Source organism: Balaenoptera ricei, chromosome 2 (assembly GCF_028023285.1).
Source record: "Balaenoptera ricei isolate mBalRic1 chromosome 2, mBalRic1.hap2, whole genome shotgun sequence".
In the NCBI taxonomy this organism is placed as follows: Eukaryota; Metazoa; Chordata; class Mammalia; order Artiodactyla; family Balaenopteridae; genus Balaenoptera; species Balaenoptera ricei.
In genome coordinates this window covers 95,569,072-95,588,655 of record NC_082640.1, presented here as the reverse complement: position 1 = coordinate 95,588,655, position 19,584 = coordinate 95,569,072, and the positions used below count along the sequence as shown (strand labels likewise).

The window sequence follows — 19,584 nt, the reverse complement described above, 5'->3', positions numbered from 1 at the left end:
CAAGATATTTTGGGCTATCTTGAATGGTGTCTACAATAAATTCAGAGCCAGTAATATAATAACATTCTCCTCTTACTGATGAAATATTTTAAAAGGCACAGTGGTGACCTGGTGAAAATAATTTAAATCTTTGAATGTTTCAGTGTGGTAAGTAATAATTCCATTTTTGTTAGTAGTTTCTTTGTAAGTTGAAAATGTATTCTTTCATTAGACAAATTAATTTTAATCAAGACATCTTGCTATTCCTTGCCTTAGAGACTGTGTGCACATTCATCCTTATGCTTGGAAGGCTCCCCTGTCCCAAACCCTCTCCCTCCAATTCATTCTTGGCCTATTTAGCTTTTATTTCAAATATCAAATTAAAAGTCGCTTTCTCTAGGAAGCCCTCCTTGGCCCCCCAAAAGATTCTTTACGGTAACAACAGCAGATTTGTATCTCTATGAGGACAAAAACTGTAGGGTAATCACTGCTGAAGTGTCAAAATTTCATGTGTTGACTGGCCAATGGTCAGTGCATAATTAAATACTGTGATGTGCATAAATTAATGAATAAATGAGAAGACGAGTGTCAAAGAAATGTGTAGGTATTTTAAAAAATAATAAAACCATTTCTAGAGAATGAAAGACCAGTGAGAAGAAGGCAAAAATAACAGGAATTCAGAATATCCTAATATAATACCCTAATGCTCTGATGATGACATGTCTGAAAAGATTGTATTATAGTTTAATTTACTAGAACATATTTCACATCAATAGATAAAATGATCAAGATTACAAATCACAATACCATGTTTTGTGAAAATAACTACACATTTGAGGTTGAATACAATATTTCACTGTCTTAATACTGTTTAAAATATGTGATGAACATAAGTAAATATATAACAGATAATACAATAATAAAATAAAGGGCATATGTGACAGTCATTATAAAAAACAAGTGTACAGAAGCAAAGATGCACAGAGCTGTCAAGAAATTTTATGGAAAACATGGGCTCTAGACCTAGCCAAATTGAGAAGAGTAAGAAATAAGAGATGGTGTGCACAGAATGCTTAGAGACAAAAAAAATGCTCACAATATAATCTTCAGGGATAGTGAGTATAGCCATTTCACTAGAAGAAAGCTATCAGTATATTTTGAAATGCACAGAATACAAAGGAGCCGATTTAAAACAATTTAAATGTTACCTTTTTTTCCCCTTTGTAATGGCTGTCAAACCACTTCTAGTACAAAGCCCTAAAAACACCCACATTTCAACTAAAGGGAATTAGAAAAAGAAATTGAAGAAGTGAAACTTGCATAGGAAAGTTTCAGATAATTTCAATACACAATCCCAGAGTTCTCTAGGGGGGAAGTTAAAAGGAGCTGAGGCATAAATTAAACAGACTTATGACCTTGGTAGGATGTAGAAGGATGCAAAAACACCGATGCTTCCATGGTAACAATATGAAAATCCCAGACCAAATAAAAATCTTACTTTTCTATGGGGTTAGTGAAAAGTGGTGGATGCCAGTAAGCAGGACTACATAATTTGTGACAATTCAGAGTCCCTTGTTCAAAAAATAAGAATTTTAAGGTGGTAACATCAGACTATTAAACCTAGTATAGGGTCCTTCTAATCAGTAGGTCCTATGCAACTGCACAGCTTGCAAGCCCATGAAGCCGCCCTCCCTGTAATCCTTGATGACCTGAAATCCAGAGAGGAACATCTCCTTCATAAGTGAGCATAAAGCTGTGGCAGCTTCCTTACCCAACAGTGAGCTCTGTACATACACTGAGGGAAGAGTTGGCCTGCCATGGGGCAGTAACTTCAAAGAGATGAAGAGAAATCAGCTGGGCCTCAAGAGTCAGCATGAGCTGGGGAATGAACCAGCGTCTGAAAGATACCCAAATGAAAGAATAAATGACTCTACCAAACAATCCCTTCTCTGGCCCCCAAGTCTTTCGAGTTTTGTTAGAAAAGCAGTAGAAGAGGAGGGGCTGGAAAGATACAGAACTTATGTAAGCCAACACATTCTTATAGTACTTGGGTTCCAGAAGCCCAGACAGAATTGAGTACAAAGGTGAACCAATAATATCTAAAACTTCATTCCACACGTGTACCAACTTAACATTGACAAGATATAACAGGTGGCTGTGAAGAGGGAGGTTGGAATTTGGGTTAGTCACAAGTTAACTCAATCTAATTAAAGCTGCAGCCAACCCTAAAGCCCAACTCAAATCTAGGAGTATTTAAAAAAAAAAAAAAAAAAAATCAGCCTCTCACTTGAAGTACTAAGGAGAGAAAAAAGGCTTGCGCTCTCAAAACTAAAACTTCAGCCTCCACAATTTTTTCCACATAATGTCTAATACACAATATAATTTCAAGACGTACAAAGAAGGAAAATGGGATCCATAATCAAAAGAAAATGCAGTCAATACAAACCAATTCACTGAGAATCCAGTGATTGTAATTAGCATCAAGGACTTAAAAACAGCTATTATAAATACATGAAAGATTTTAAAATATAGGTTGGATTATAGTGCATGAAGACATGGAGTATTTAAAGAGAAACAAATTCTACAAAAGAAGCGAACGGGATTTCTAGAACCATGCAAATACGAAACATAAGAAAACTGTGTCTATATTAATATCAAAGTAGACTTTAAGACAAGGAGTATTACCAGATATAAATAAGGTATTTCACACTGATAAAAGGTCACTCCATTAAGAAGTCATACCAATGCCAAATGCATTTGCATCTAATAAGAGAGCTTCAAAAGAAAGAGCAGAAGTTGATAAAACTAAAGGGAAATATAGGTGTTGGGCTGCACCTCACAGGCCTGAAAGCCTTGTAATTGCTCAGTTGCAAGACTGAAGAAAGAACCTGAAAACAGCGACAGAGCCATCAAAAGTTTAATAGATAGGAAATCTTACAAGTCCAAAGGCCTGGAGCCACACCTCACCTCCGAAAGCAGAGAGGACACAGCAACAATCTTTGCTACTCCGGGAAAAGGAGGCTACTATTTATAGGGGCAATTAACATCAGGTTGGCTCATCAGTTACCTGGGAAACCGGCAGAGGAGGGTCCTTCACAGCCCCTCCGGTTAATGAGGGCAGATGTTTCTCTTTGATAAACTAGCAGGTGGAGCTGTTTTGGTGTAAGGATTAGAATAATAACTGGCTGGGGAAGGGGCTGGTCGAGCAGGGGATATATAAAGAGGAAGAGAGCAGCCATCTTGAGGGGTCTGATCGTATAATAGGCAATAGGTTTTAAAATCTCTTTGAGTAACTAATGAATCAAGTACACACACACACAAATCAGTAAGGAGATAAAAGATCTGAACAACATTATCAAGGAACTTAACCTAATTAACATTTATAGAATAACTATACCCCACAACTGTAGAATATACACAATCTTTTTTTTTAAATTAATTTATTTTATTTATTTTTGGCTGCATTGGGATTTTGTTGCTGTGTGTGGGCTTTCTCTAGTTGCAGTGAGCGGGGGCTACTCTTCCTTGCGGTGCTCGGCCTTCTCATTGCGGTGGCTTCTCTTGTTGCAGAGCATGGGCTCTAGGGCACACGGGCTTCAGTAGCTGCAGCACGCAGGCTCAGTAGTTGTGGCACATGGGCTTAGTTGCTCCATGGCATGTGGGATCTTCCCAGACCAGGGCTCGAACCCATGTCCCCTGCATTGGCAAGCGGATTTTTTTTTTTTTTTACATCTTTATTGGAGTATAATGGCTTTACAATGGTGTGCTAGTTTCTGCTTTATAACAAAGTGAATCTGTTATACATGTACATATATCCCCATATCTCTTCCCTCTTGCGTCTCCCTCCCTCCCACCCTCCCTATCTCACCCCTCTAGGTGGTCACAAAGCATCGAGCTGATCTCCCTGTGCTATGCGGCTGCTTCCCACTAGCTATTTTACATTTGGTAGTGTATATATGTCCATGCCACTCTCTCACTTTGTCCCAGCTTACCCTTCCCCCTCCCCGTATCCTCAAGTCCATTCTTTAGTAGGTCTGTGTCTTTATTCCTGTCTTGCCCGTAGGTTCTTCATGACCATTTTTTTTTCTTTTTTTAGATTCCATACATATGTGTTAGCATACGGTATTTGTTTTTCCTCTTTCTAACTTACTTCACTCTGTATGACAGACTCCAGGTCCATCCACCTCACTATGAATAACTCAATTTCGTTTCTTTTTATGGCTGAGCAATATTCCATTGTATATATGTGCCACATCTTCTTTATCCATTCATCTGTCAATGGACACTTCGGTTGCTTCCATGTCCTGGCTATTGTAAATACAGCTGCAATGAACATTGTGGTACATGACTCTTTTTGAATTATGCTTTTCTCAGGGTATATGCCCAGTAGTGGGATTGCTGGGTCATATGGTATTTCTATTTTTAGTTTTTTAAGGAACCTCCATACTGTTCTCCATAGTGGCTGTGTCAATTTACATTCCCACCAACAGTGCAAGAGGGTTCCCTTTTCTCTACACCCTCTCCAGCATTTATTGTTTGTAGATTTTTTGATGATGGCTATTCTGACCAGTGTGAGATGATATCTCATTGTAGTTTTGATTTGCATTTCTCTAATATTAATGATGTTGAGCATCCTTCCATGTGTTTGTTGGCAATCTGTATATCTTCTTTGGAGAAATGTCTATTGAGGTCTTCTGCCCATTTTTGGATTGGGCTGTTTGTTTTTTTGACATTGAGCTGCATGAGCTGCTTGTAAATTTTGGAGATTAATCCTTTGTCAGTTGCTTCATTTGCAAATATTTTCTCCCATTCTGAGGGTTGTCTTTTCATCTTGTTTATGGTTTCCTTTGCTGTGCAAAAGCTTTTAAGTTTCATTAGGTCCCATTTGTTTATTTTTGTTTTTATTTCCATTTCTCTAGGAGGTGGGTCAAAAAGGATCTTGCTGTGATATATGTCATAAAGTGTTCTGCCTATGTTTTCCTCTAAGAGTTTTATAGTGTCTGGCCTTACATTTAGGTCTTTAATCCATTTTGAGTTTATTTTTGTGTATGGTGTTAGGGAGTGTTCTAATTTCATGCTTTTACATGTAGCTGTCCAGTTTTCCCAGCACCACTTATTGAAGAGGCTGTCTTTTCTCCACTGTATATTCTTGTGGCAGGTGAATTCTTAACCACTGCGCCACCAGGGAAGTCCCACAATCTTTTTAAGTAATGGAACATGGAACCTTCACCAAGATGGACCTATGCTGTACCATAAGACAAGTCTCAAAAATTTCAAATAACTGAAATCATTCAGAGTGTGTTCTTTGACAACAATAGAAAATAGTAACAAAAAGACATTTAGGAAATCCTTGAATATTAAATAATCCATTTCTAGCTCAAAGAGGAAATAATAAGAAAAATTAGAAAGTTTTCTAACTGAATGATAATGAAAGATAATGAAAACACAATGTATTAAAATTTGTGGGATGCACCTAAATCTATGCTTAGAAGAAAACACAGCGCTTAGGAAGCTAAAAAAACTGAGAAGAATTAAAAAATAAGTAGAAAAACGAATAAAAAAGATATGAGCGTTAGTCAATGAAATGAAAATACAAAACCAGTAAAGAACTCAACAAACTGAAATCTGGTCTTTTAAAAGATTAAAAAAAAAAAGATACCTTAATAGACTGAAGTTAAAAAAACAAAAAAATATAAATGATCAATACCAGGAATGATGAAGGGGATGTCATTAGGGAATGTGCACACATTAAATGACTAAACGGCACATAATTGAAAACTTATGTCAATGAATTTGACAACCTAAATGAAATGGACAAATCCTTAAAAAAAAATTACCAAAACTGAAAGAAGATGATATAGTAACTTTCAAAAATAGAGGAGGGAATACTTCCTAAATCATTTTATAAAGCCAGAATAACTTTGATAATAGAATCTTACAAGATTACAAAAAAGGATTATAGACCAAATGTCTCTCAAGAACATAGATACAAAAATCTTTAACAAATTACTACCAACTTGAGGCCAGTCAGATATAAAAAGTATATATCATGCTCACGTGTAGTTTACCCCAGGAATTCCAAAATCAGTTATAATAACTTTACATTGTCTTTAATGTATCATCAGTGTTGAGTGGGATTCAAAGCTATGAGATTTGTGGTAATCTTTAATGTCTGAATTTTAAAATTCTATGTAATTGATTGTTTAAAACTGATTTTTATTCATAATAATGATTTTTAAGACACATTATTCTAAAGATTCATAGAAGACTTGAGCATAAATATTTTACATTTAGGTATTTTAAATTCAAACCTAGTATTTTCAAAACACAATTCATGATCATTGCTTGAAGCACAAGTCCTTACTCAGTAAATCTTGTTCTTATTTTTAATTATAGAGGTTTCACAATCATCCAGGTTTGAAGTCTGAATTATCTTAGACTCTTCCTTCTCCTTCCTTATCTCTTATATCCATTTTATCACAATTCCTTTAAAAAGTACCTTTAATTATGCCTTCATTTACAGTTCCAATATTAATATAATAGTTATAATTATGGCTTGTTTTTTCCAAGTCATATGTGCAACTAATTTGTGTTTCTTAATCTTTTTGTTAAAGTAAAAAACACATAAACTGCACAGCTCTTAAGTGTATGGATCGATAATTTTTTTTTTTTTTTACAAATCTATACACCCCTATAACCAATGTACAAATCAACATACAGAACATTGCTAGTAACCCAGAGTAATGTCTTACTCCTTTCCAGTCATTTGCCTCCCCAATATAAACAGTATTCTACTTCTACCTCTCTAGATAAGTTTTGCCTATTTTTGAACTTCATTTGAATGGAAAAATCAATATGTACACTTTCTACCTTCCTTCACTTGACACTGTGTCTGTAAGATTCATCCATGTTGTTTCAACATATAGTAGTAATGCTTTTTCTTTGCTGTGTAATATTCTATTGTATAACATATACCAAAATTTATCCATTCTACTTTTGATGGACATTTGAGTCCTTTTCTGTTTGTGTAAATTATGTTGTATATATTAAATCAAGATAATACGAAAGCTTTTTTAATGTCTTTTGGTATACTTGATATAGAACTGGGAGTGGGATTGCTGGGTTGGCTTTAGTAGATATTGTCAAGTAGCTTTCCAAAGTGGTTGTCCTTATTTTCACTATGAACAGAAGTGTATGAATGTTCCAGTAATTCCACATTCTTACTAAAGAATGTAGTATTCTTTAGTACTACTGTATATTTAGTATTGTCAATACTTTTAAATGTAGCAATTCTGGTGGGCATGTAGTTGTATCTTGTGATTTTAATTTGCATTTCCTTGATGAAAAATGATGTTGATCAACTGCTTGTTGGCAATCTGGATATATTCTTCTGTGAAGCAAATGTTCAAGTCTTCTGCTCAATTTTTATTTGGGAGTTGGTATTTTTAACTGATTTTATTGATATTGATTTGATGGCATATTAATTTTTTATTGTTATGATGTAGAGCCTTTGTCAGATAAGACAAAATAGTATGCACCATTTTAATGCTTTTTATTATGATGCTTTAATTTTAGTAAAGTCAATTATTTATGCATTTTTATCTTATCTAAGAAATTTTTAACCTACCCCAAAGTAAAAAGATGGTCTTTTATTTTACCTTCTAAATGTCATACTTCTTTACTTTCACATTTAAGTCTATGATCATTTAAGTCTATGAATTGATTTTTGTGTTTTAGGTGAGGTTAAAAAATTGAGGGTTTTTTTTTTTTCCACATGAATTTCCAGTTGATCCAGAACCAATTACTTTAAAAGATTGTGTTTCCTGCTACATTTCAGTACCACCTAGCCATATATTCAAGTGGCTATATATGTCAGGATGTAGGTCTGTTTCTGGACACTCAGTTCTGTTCCTTTGGTGTAATTTTCTGTTCTTTTGACAATACCATACAGTTTCAATAACTGTACCTTTATTTTAAATCTTAATATGTTATAGTTTACATACTCCAGCTTTGTTTTCCTCTTTGATTTGCTCATCACTATTTTTATCCTTTTACATTTCCCTTTAAGTTTTAGGAATCAGATTGTCAAATTCTGCAAAAACCTACTGGAACTTTGATTAGGATTAGATGACATATATTGATCAATTTGAGTAACTAACATCTTTACAGTGTTATATCTTTGAACCCATGAAAATAGTATATTTCTCCATTAATTTAGATCTTTTAAAATTTCGTTTGGTACTGTTTGTTAGAGATCTTGGACAATCTTTCATTAGATTTATCCCAGGATACTTGATGATTTTTGTTCCTATTGTATGTTTGAAATGTTTAAACTGCAAATGTATTTTTAACATGTCCTTTTCTATTGTTTCTTCCTAGTAAATAGAAATATAAATGATTTTTCTATTTAAATCAGCTATATTGAGGTATAATTTACTACGTAATTACTACATAAAAAAACTACCATTTTAAGTCACAGTTCAAAGAATTTTGAAAAATGCATACATCCATGTAACCTCCATTACAATTAAAATGTGTAATATTTAGATCACTCCCAAAATGTTTCCTTGTGCTACTTTATTGTTGATCCCTACAACTCCACGCAAAAATATCCCACCATTGGCGTTAGGCAACACTGATCTGCTTTCTGTAACTATAGACTAGTTAGTTATAAATTAGCTTTGCCTGGTCTAGAATTTCATAAGAATGGAATCATAACATTATGCACTCTTTTGTATCTGGCTTTTTTTGCTCAACATAAGTTTTCTGTGAAATATCCAAGATCACTGCATTTTATTGCTGAGTAGTATTCCATTTTGTGTGTGTGTGTGTGTGTGCATTGCCTTGTTTAAAGATTTGAGCTATTATGGAAAAAAGCTGCAATGAAAATTGCATACAAGTCTGTGGATACATTTTAATTCCTCGTAGGTGGCTACCAAAGGTAAATACCTTATGACAATTAAAGAAATGGAATTTGTAATGAAAAATCTCACAAAGAAAAACTCCAGAATCAAATGGCTTCACAAGTATATTATATCCAAGATTTAAGAAAGCAATCACACAAATCTTATACATAATCTTGCAGAAAATAAAGGAGAAGGGAACATGTTCTAATCATTTTATATTTGTTCTCCTATATGTAATGTGTCTTTTTCCTCTGGCTGTTTTTCAAATATTATCTTTATCACTGGTTTTCAGCAGTCAGTGGGGTTGCTTTCCTCCCTCCCTCCCTTTTCCTCCCTTCCCCTGGTCCTTCCTTTCTTAATTCTGTTTGGGTTTGCTGAATTTCTGAATGTGTTCTTTTATAGTTTTCATCAATTTGGATAATTATCCATCATTATTTATTCAAATGTTTTTTTCTTCTGCCCATCTTTCCTTCTGGGACTCCAACTGCATCTATGTTAGATAGCTTGAGATTGTTCTACAGGTCACTGAGTCTGTTGGGTTTTTCTTCTTAGGCCACGCAGTGAGGCATGCAGGATCTTAATTCCCCGACCAGGCATCAAACCCACGCCCCCTGCATTGGAAGGTCACAGTCTTAACCACTGGACCACCAGGAAGTCCCCTGTTGGTTTTTTTTTTCCAAGCTTTTTTTCTCTGTGCTTCAGTTTGGATAATTAATGTTAAGTGCAACCAGTGAAGTCTTCATTTCAGACTCTATTTTTTTTTCCTGGGTGCTATGTTGAAGCCCTAAGCCCCAATGTGACTGTGTTTGGAGATGGGGCCTTTGGGGAGGAAATTAAGTTTAAATGAGGTCATAAGGATGGGACCCTAGTCCAATAAGAGTGTTGTCCTTATAAGAAGAGAAAGAGACACCAGAAGGATCTTTCTCTCCATGCATGCACAAAGGCTATGTGAGGACACAGTGAGAAGGCAGCCATCTACAAGCCAGAAAGAGAAGTCTCACCAGAAACCAACACGAACAGCACCTTGGTCTTGGACTTCAGGCCTCCACAACTGTGAGAAAACAAATTTTTGTTGTTTAAGTTACCAAGTCTGTGGTATTCTGTTATGGCAGCTAGAGCAGACTAACATAGATGCAATTTCTCAATATTGTTATAGAATCATTCAGATTGTCTATTTCCTCTTTCATCAGTTTGGTAAATTGCGTTTTTCAAGGGAAACAAAAAATGTCAATTACTTTGACATAAGTATTTGTTCTTAATAGCCTCTTATTATTTTTACCATCTGTAGGATGTTTCCACTTTCACTCCTGCTATTTGAGTTTTCTCTTTTTACTTAGTCAGTCTAAGGCTTTTCAATTTTATTAATCCTTTCAAAGAACTAATTTTGGCCTTGTTGCCTTCCTATAGTGCACATTTGTTTTCAATTTCATTGATTTCTGATCTTATCTTCATTAGTGCCTTTATTCTACAGATGTTTGAGAATTTCCCAATGGAAAAATCTGATCCTCTTATGAAGACACAGTGAGCTTGAGCTTTATATCACTGTTTTAATCTTTATTCTTCAATACGAACAGAAATCCTAGGCTTACTAGATATTTAAGGAATAGCTGTAAAATTTCAAAAAAGATAAAAATAAAAAAATAGAAATCCAAACAGATAACAAAATAAAATCTGAGAGGATACAGACAATACGGGGAACAGAAGGAAACTTTTAAAACATCTTTAAGATTCTTAGAGAGATATGATAAGATAATGCATCTGTGAAACCAAAACAGCATTTTATGAGGTAAGAAAGAAAAGAAAGTTAAGGTACAAATATAATGCTATAAATTAATTATTCAACAAAGTTTGTAGGGGGAAAATAGCTGAAGAAATCTTCTGGAAACTAGAATAAAAAATGTTAAAGAAAAGAATCAGAGGAAAAAAGATAAGAACTAATATGATTATTTCCAGAAAATGACTTTCAACCTAGAAATTTAAATATAGACAGCCCATCAATTAAGTACGTGGCATATTTCAGATCTGCAAGCCACTTTAAAATATAAAAAAATCACCATTTCTCCCTGTATTAGTTTCACATCGCTGCTGTAACAAATTACCAAAAACTTAGTTGCTTAAATCAACACAGGTTTCCTTATCTCACAGCCCTGCAGTTTAGAAGCCTGAAATGGATCTGCAGAGCTATAGTACTCCTTCTGGAAGCTCTAGGGGAGAATTTGCTTCCTTGCTTTTTCCAGCTTCTAGGAATCCCCTACATTGCTTTGCTCCTTAGCTCCTTCTTCAATACTCAAAGCCAGTAGTGTAGCATCTTCTTCCTTTTCTGACCTCTTATCTCTCTCCTACAGGGATGCTTGTGATTATGTTGGACCCACCTAGATAATCCAGCAATTTCCTCATTGCAGGATCCTTAATCACATACACAAAGTTCCTTCTGCCATATAAGAAAACATATTCATAGGATCTGGAGATTAGGGTGTGGACATCTTTGGCAGGGATGGGGGGGCAGTTATTATCTGTCTACAACATTTACCTTTTCTCAGGAAGCTACTAGAGGATATGTTTCAGAAAAACAAAGGATTCCATAAAGAAAAAGGAATCAAGGAATCCAACACAGGAGAGCACTATCGGATTGGTAAAAGAAACTAATACTGAATGAACTAGACGTTGAAATGCTCTAGAGGGAATATCTGGAAGGAAAAAAAAAATCTGCTAGATTAATTGATGTGTTTGTAATGTTTTATCACTTTGGCAGAGTTTCTGAGGACAGATTATTAATAAGTACATAAAAATATGGCAATTAAGACAAAGGAAGATAAAAGTCTGCATTAAAAGTTAATGTGGAGGGAGACCTTCAAGATGGTGGAGCAGTAAGACGTGGAGATCACCTTCCTCCCCACAAATACATCAGAAATACATCTACATGTGGAACAACTCCTATAGAACACCTACTGAACACTGGCAGAAGACCTCAGACTTCCCAAAAGGCAAGAAATTCTCCACGTACCTGGGTAAGGCAAAAGAAAAAAGGAAAAACACAGACAAAAGAATAGGGATGGGACATGCACCTCTGGGAGGGAGCTGTGAAGGAGGAAAGGTTTCCACACACTAGGAAGCCCCTTCACTAGCAGAGACGGGGGGGGGTAGCAGGGGGGAAGCATCAGAGCCACGGAGGAGAGCGCAGCAATAGGGGTGCAGAGGGAAAAGCAGAGAGATTCCCACACAGAGGATCGCTGCTGACCAGCACTCACCAGCCCGAGAGGCTTGTCTGCTCACCCACCGGTCGGGACGGGTGGGGGCTGGGAGCTGAGGCTCAGGCTTCGGAGTTCAGATCCCAGGGAGAGGACTGGGGTTGGCTGTGTGAACAGAGCCTGAAGGGGGCTAGTGCGCCACAGCTAGCTGGGAGGGAGTCCGGGAAAAAGTCTGGAACTGCCTAAGAGGCAAGAGACCATTGTTTCGGGTTGCACGAGGAGAGGGGATTCAGAGCACCACCTAAATGAGCTTCAGAGACGGGCGTGAGCCACGACTATCAGCGCGGACACCAGAGACGGGCATGAGATGCTAAGGCTGCTGCTGCAGCCACCAAGAAGGCTGTGTGCAAGCACAGGTCACTAACCACACCTCCCCTCCCAGGAGCTTGTGCAGCCTGCCACTGCCAGGGTGCCGTGAACCGGGGACAACTTCCCCAGGAGAACACATGGCTTGCCTCAGGCTGTTGCAATGTCACATGGCCTCTGCCGCTGCAGGCTCACCCCGAATTCCGTACCCCTCCCTCCCCCTGGCCTGAGTGAGCCAGAGCCCCCTAATCAGCTGTTAGTTTAACCCCGTCCTGTCTGGGTGGGAACAGATGCCCTCAGGCAACCTACACTCAGAGGCGGGGCCAAATCCACAGCTGAACCCCAGGAGCTGTGCGAACAAAGAAGAGAAAGGGAAATTTCTCCCAGCTTCAGGAGCAGTGGATTAAATCTCCACAATCAACTTGATGTACCCTGCATCCCTGGAATACCTGAATAGACAATGAATCATCCCAAAATTGAGGCAGTAGATTTTGGGAGCAACTGTAGACTTGAGGTTTGCTTTCTGCAAATCTAATTTGTTTCTGGTTTTATGTTTATCTTAGTTTAGTATTTAGAGTTTATTATCAATGGTAGATTTGTTTATTGATTTGGTTGCTCTTTTCCTTTTTTTTTATATATAGATATATATTTTTTTTTCCTTTTTCTCTTTCTGTGTGTGTGTATGTGTATGCTTCTTTGTGTGATTTTGTCTGTATAGCTTTGCTTTTACCATTTGTCCTAGGGTTCTATCTGTCCTTTTTTTTTTTTGTATAGTTCTTAGCACTTGTTGTCATTGGTGGATTTGTTTTTTGGTTAACTTGTTCTCTTCTTTCTTTCTTTCTTTTTTTCATTACTTTTTAATTTTTTTTATTTTAAATAATTTTTTAATTTTTCATTTTAATAACTTTATTTTATTTTATTTTTAAATTTTTTTCTCCCTTGCTTCTGAGCCATGTGGCTGACAGGGTCTTGGTGCTCTGGCCGAGTGTCAGGCCTGTGCCTCTGAGGTGAGAGAGCCAAGTTCAGGACATTGGTCCACTAGAGACCTCCAGCTCCATGTAATATCAAACGGCAAAAGCTCTCCCAGAGATCTGCAACTCAACACTAAGACCCAGCTCCACTCAACGACCAGCAAGCTACAGTGCTGGACACCCTATGCCAAACAACTAGCAAAAAAGGAACACAACCAAACCCATTAGCAGAGAGGCTGCCTAAATTCACAATAAGGTCAGAGGCACCCCAAAACACACCGCCAGACACAGTCCTGCCCACCAGAAAGAAGATCCAGCCTCATCCACCAGAACACAGGCACCAGTCCCCTCCACCAGGGAGCCTACACAACCCACTGAACCAAGCGTAGCCACTGGGGACAGACACCAAAAACAACGGGGACTACGAACCTGCAGCCTGCAAAAAGGAGACCCCAAACACAGTAAGTTAAGCAAAATGAGAAGACAGAGAAATGCACAGCAGATAAAGGAGCAAGGTAAAAACCCACCAGACCAAACAAATGAGGAAACAGACAATCTACCCAAAAAAGAATTCAGAGTAATGATAGTAAAGATGATCCAAAATCTTGGAAATAGAATGGAGAAAATACAAGAAACGTTTAACAAGGACCTAGAAGAACTAAAGAGCAAAGAAACAATGATGAACAACACAATAAATGAACTTAAAAATTCTCTAGAAGGAATCAATAGCAGAATAACTGAGGCAGAAGAACAGATAAATGACCTGGAAGATAAAATAGTGGAAATAACTACTGCAGAGCAGAATAAAGAAAAAGAATGAAAAGAATTGAGGACAGTCTCAGAGACCTCTGGGACAACATTAAATGCACCAACATTCGAATTATAGGGGTCTCAGAAGAAAAAGAGAAAAAGAAAGGGACTGAGAAAATATTTCAAGAGATTATATTGGAAAACTTCCCTAATATGGGAAAGGAAATAGTCAATCAACTCCAGGAAGCGCAGAGAGTCCCATACAGGATAAATCCAAGTAGAAACACGCCAAGACACATATTAATCAAGTTATCAAAAATTAAATACAAAGAAAAAATATTAAAAGCAGCAAGGGAAAAGCAACAAATAACATACAAGGGAATCCCCATAAGGTTAACAGATGATCTTTCAGCAGAAACTCTGCAAGCCAGAAGGGAGTGGCAGGACATATTTAAAGTGATGAAAGGGAGCCATGTTTACAACCAAGATTACCCTACCCAGCAAGGATCTGATTCAGATTCAACGGAGAAATTAAAACCTTTATAGACAAGTAAAAACTAAGAGAACTCAGCACCACCAAACCAGCTTTACAACAAATGCTAAAGGAACTTCTCTAGGCAGAAAACACAAGAGAAGGAAAAGACCTACAATAACAAACCCAAAACAATTAAGAAAATGGTAATAGAAACATACATATTGATAACTACCTTTTATGTAAATGGATTAAATGCTCCAACCAAAAGACATAGACTGGCTGAATGTATACTAAAACAAGACCCATATATATGCTGTTTACAAGAGATGCACTTCAGACCTAGGGACACATACAGACTGAAAATGAGGGGATGGAAAAAGATATTCCCATGCAAATGAAATCAAAAGAAAGCTGGAGTAGAAATTCTCATATCAGACAAAAATAGACTTTAAAATAACGACTATTACAAGAGACAAAGAAGGACACTACATAATGATCAAGGGATCAATCCAAAAAGAAAATATAACAATTATAAATATTTATGCACACAACATAGGAGCAGCTCAATACATAAGGCAACTGCTAACAGCCATATAAGAGGAAATCGACAGTAACACAATCATAGTAAGGGACTTTAACACCCCACTTTCACCAGTGGACAAATCATCCAAAATGAAAGTAAATAAGGAAACAGAAGCTTTAAATGACACATTAAACAAGATGGACTTAACTGATATTTATAGGACATTCCCTCCAAAAACAACAGAATCCACTTTCTTCTCAAGTGCTCATGGAACATTCTCCAGGATAGATCATATCTTGAGTCACAATTCAAGCCTTGGTAAATTTAAGAAAACTGAAATCATATCAAGTATCTTTTCCAACCACAACGCTATGAGACTAGGTATCAACTACAGGAAAAAATCTGTAAAAAATACAAACACATGGAGGCTGAACAACATGCTAGTAAATAACCAAGAGATCACTGAAGAAATCAAAGAGGAAATCAAAATATACCTAGAAACAAATGACAATGGAGACACGATGACCCAAAACCTATGGAATGCAGCAAAAGCAGTTCTAAGAGGGAAGTTTATAGCAATACAATCCTATCGAAAGAAACAAGAAACATCTCAAATAAACAACCTAACCTTACACCTAAAGCAATTAGAGATAGAAGAACAAAAAAAAGCCTAAAGTTAGCAGAAGGAAAGAAATCATGAAGATCAGATCAGAAATAAATCAAAAAGAAATGAAGAAAACAATAGCAAAGATCAATAAAACTGAAAGCTGGTTCTTTGAGGAGATAAACAAAATTAATAAACCATTAGCCAGACTCATCAAGAAAAAAGAGAGAAGACTCAAATCAATAGAATTAGAAATGAAAAAGGAGAAGTAACAACTGACACTGCAGAAATACAAAGGATCATGACAGATTACTACAAGCAACTATATGCCAATAAAATGGACAACCTGGAAGAAGTGGACAAATTCTTAGAAAAGCACAACCTTCCAAGACTGACCAGGAAGAAATAGAAAATATAAACAGACCAATTACAATAACTGAAATTGAAACTGTGATTAAAAATCTTCCAATAAACAAAAGCCCAGGACCAGATGGCTTCACATGTGAATTCTATCATGTAGAGAAGAGCTAACACCTATCCTTCTCAAACTCTTCCAAAATATAGCAGAGGGAGGAACATTCCCAAAGTCATTCAACGAGGTCACCATCGCCCCAAATCCAAAACCAGACAAAGGTGTCTCCAAAAAAGAAAACTACAGGCCAATATCACTGATGAGCACAGATGCAAAATTTCTCAACAAAATACTAGCAAGCAGAATCCAACAGCACATTAAAAGGATCATACACCATGATCAAGTGGGGTTTATCCCAGGAATGCAAGGATCCTTCAATATACACAGATCAATCAATGTGACACTCCATATTAACAAACTGAAGAAGAAAAACCATATGATCATCTCAATAGATGCAGAAAAAGCTTTTGACAAAATTCAACACCCGTTTATGATAAAAACCCTACAGAAAGCAGGCATAGAGGGAACTCACCTCAACATAATAAAGGCCATATATGACAAACCCGCAGCCAACATCGTTCTCAATGGTGAAAAACTGAACCCATTTCCTCTAAGATCAGGAACAAGACAAGGTTGTCCACTCTCACCAGTATTATTCAACATAGTTTTGGAAGTTTTTGCTACAGAAATCAAAGAAGAAAAAGAAATAAAAGGAATCCAAATTGGAAAAGAAGTAAAGCTGTCACTGTTTGCAGATGACATGATACTATACATAGAGAATCCTAAAGATGCTACCAGAAGACTAGTAGAGCTAGTCAATGAATTTGGTAAAGTAGCAGGATACAAAATTAATGCACAGGAATCTCTGGCATTCCTATATACTAATGATGAAAAATCTGAAAGAGAAATTAAGGAAACACTTCCATTTACCATTGTAACAAAAAGAATAAAATACCTAGGAATAAACCTACCTAAGGAGACAAAAGACCTGTATGCAGAAAACTATAAGACACTGATGAAAGAATTTAAAGATGATATAAACAGATGGAGAGGTATACCATGTTCTTGGATTGGAAGAATCAATATTGTGAAAATGACTATACTACCCAAAGCAATCTACAGATTCAATGTACTCCCTATCAAACTACCAATGGCATTTTTCACAGAACTAGAACGAAAAATTTCACAATTTGTATGGAAACACAAAAGGCCCCAAATAGCCAAAGCAATCTTGAGAAAGAAAAACGGAGCTGGAGGAATCAGGCTCCCTGACTTCAGACTATACTACAAAGCTACAGTAATCAAGACAGTATGGTACTGGCACAAAAACAGAAATATAGACCAATGGAATAGGATAGAAAACCCAGAGTTAAACCCACGCACATATAGTCACCTTATTTTTGATAAAGGAAGCAAGAATATACAATGGAGAAAAGACAGCCTCTTCAATAAGTGGTGCTGGGAAAACTGGACAGCTACATGTAAAAGCATGAAATTAGAACACTCCCTAACACCATACACAAAAATAAACTCAAAATGGATTACAGACCAAAATGTAAGGCCAGACACTATAAAACTCTTAGAGGAAAACATAGGCAGAACACTCTATGTCATATATCACAACAAGATCCTTTTTGACCCACCTCCTAGAGAAATGGAAGTAAAAACAAAAATAAACAAATGGGACCTAATGAAACTTAAAAGCTTTTGCACAGCAAAGGAAAACATAAACAAGACAAAAAGACAACCCTCAGAATGGGAGAAAATATTTGCAAATGAAGCAACTGACAAAGGATTAATCGCCAAAGTATACAAGCAGCTCATGCAGCTCAATATCAAAAAAACAACCCAATCCAAAAATGGGCAGAAGACCTAAATAGACATTTCTCCAGAGAAGATATACAGATTGCCAACAAACACATGAAAGAATGCTGAACATCACTAATCATTAGAGAAATGAAAATCAAAACTAAAATGAGGTATCACCTCACACCAGTCAGAATGGCCATCATCAATAAATCTACAAACAATAAATGCTGGAGAGGGTGTGGAGAAAAGGGAACCCTCTTGCACTGTTTGTGGGAATGTAAATTGATACAGCCACTATGGAGAACAGTATGGAGGTTCTTTATAAAACTAAAAATAGAACTACCATATGACCCAGCAATCCCAGTACTGGGCATATACCCTCAGAAAACCATAATTGAAAAAGAGTCATGTACCACATTGTTCATTGCAGCTCTATTTACAATAGCCAGGACATGGAAGCCACCTAAGTGTCCATCGACAGAGGAATGGATAAAGAAGATGTGGCACATATATACAATGGAATATTACTCAGCCATAAAAAGAAACGAAATTGAGTTATTCGTAGTGAGGTGGATGGACCTAGAGTCTGTCATACAGAGTGAAGTTAGAAAGAGAGAAACAAATACCGTATGCTAACATATATATATGGAATCTAAAAAAAAAAAAAAAAAAAATGGTTCTGAAGAACCTCAGGGCAGGACAGGAATAAAGATGCAGACGTAGAGAATGGACTTGAGGACATGGGTAGGGGGAAGGGTAAGTTGGGATGAAATGAGAGAGTGGCATGGACATATATACACTACCCAATGTAAAATAGATAGCTAATGGGAAGCAGGCACATCGCACAGGGAGATCAGTCGGTGCTTTGTGACCACCTAGAGGGGTGGAATTGGGAGGGTGGGAAGGAGACGCAAGAGGGAGGAGATATGGGGTATATGTATATGTATAGCTGATTCACTGTGTTATAATGCAGAAACTAACACACCATTGTAAGGCAATTATACTCCAATAAAGATGTTAAAAAAAAAGAGACTGCCAAAAAAAATGTTAATGTGATCATATGTGGCTCACGCTTGACTAATACTTACAAATGTTAATTTAAACAAAAACTGTGATACTACAGCATTGAGAGGTGAGGAGATAACAGTGTGTAGGGGTAGGGAGAGAAGGAATGTTCACACACCTGGGAGTGGTGTTATAAAAGAGCTTTATCACTGCCTTCTTTCAGAAAGTGAAAAATTTAGAAACTGCAGTATATTTTGACATATGGAGTAAATAACAGAAGTATCTAAAATACCTGAAAGAATTTTCCTTTCAAGAAAAGAATTGAGATAAGAGGAGGGGTTGGGGACTACAGGGTTTTGGTTAAAAACTTAGAATGTGGCAAACTGTTATTGCTCACCAACACCTGTATGTTTCTCTACATTTCTGAGGCTCCCTTGCAGTTAGAGCGGAACTTGGATTAAATTCTGGCCAATGAAATGTGGGCAAAGTGACATACGCCATTTTTAGGGCTGACCTCTAAAATTTTTGTGTGATTCACCGTGCTTTCTTTCTTGACAGGTAAGCTGTGGCTCCAAGTTGTAGGAGACAGCACAACC

General features: G+C 36.7%; 1 protein-coding gene across 2 annotated transcripts in view; it reads right to left on the bottom strand.

Moving 5' to 3' along the window:
* The window catches only part of FAM227B (family with sequence similarity 227 member B), a 290,963-nt gene that overhangs the window by 269,699 nt on the left and 1,680 nt on the right, over positions 1-19,584 (bottom strand). The window lies entirely within an intron of this gene.